The 789-nt window shown below is 64.5% G+C and overlaps 1 long non-coding RNA gene across 1 annotated transcript; it reads right to left on the minus strand.

Annotated features, from left to right (window-relative positions):
• Positions 1 to 6: 6 nt before the first annotated feature.
• On the minus strand, positions 7 to 789 carry LOC113979180. The gene is made up of 3 exons (XR_003537741.1): positions 756 to 789; positions 488 to 603; positions 7 to 144 (listed from the first exon to the last, which is right to left on the minus strand). It is a non-coding gene; the product is annotated as an uncharacterized LOC113979180 (long non-coding RNA).

The raw sequence follows: 789 nt of genomic DNA on the forward strand, positions 1-789 counted from the left end.
TAGTGGATCACCTCCCTGCCGAAGCTCACGCACAGCACGTAGTCCCCGGGGTGCCGCACGGACTCACGCACCAGGAACAGCCCGTCCTCAGGGGGCTGCAGCTCCTGCACCGCCTCCACCCCCGAGATCTTCCCGTGGAACCAGCTGAGGAAAGGGCCGTCGAGGAGGGGGCTGTGCCACGGGGCTCTTCCCAGTGCCAGCAGTGAGATAAGAGACAGCAGAGCCCCTGCCAAAGCTACGCAGACCCCACTGCATGAAACCCCTCTCCATGACGTCCATCCAAGATGGGTGGGCACAGCTAGGGGTCTTTAAAGCCAGGTACTGGCCCCAGCAAATCCCTCCATTGCCAGAGCATGACTGAGGGCTGCTCTGCCCCCAGCTGCCCTCCCAAAACCTGGATGGGGGGAAACATGCTGGACTCATCTGCTGTTGCAGCTCCCGGGGGCTCAGCTGGGCCCCCCAGACCCGCCCCCCCAGCTGTACTCACGGCATGAGGCTGAGTTTGGGGTCCACGCGGATGGCACCGCGCTCCCGCAGCGCACTGGCCGCCAGCAGCCCCTCCTGCCCTGTCTCGTTGTGTCTGGCATGGTACCAGCCTTTGCCCTGGGAGAGAGAGGGTCTCAGAGCAAGGGAAGGAAGGGGGGATCCCACTGGAAGCGGGGGACTGGCTCTGGCAGCTCAGCTGATGGCACTGTGGTCCCATTCCTGCCATGCCCTCCCAGGACAGCGTGTCCCCGAGCATCCATCGGTCTCACCTCCACGGCCTCGATGATGGTGACCACATCTCCC

The sequence above is a fragment of the Neopelma chrysocephalum genome, unplaced genomic scaffold (assembly GCF_003984885.1).
Source record: "Neopelma chrysocephalum unplaced genomic scaffold, ASM398488v2 Primary Assembly neopelma1_59595, whole genome shotgun sequence".
Taxonomy (NCBI): Eukaryota; Metazoa; Chordata; class Aves; order Passeriformes; family Pipridae; genus Neopelma; species Neopelma chrysocephalum.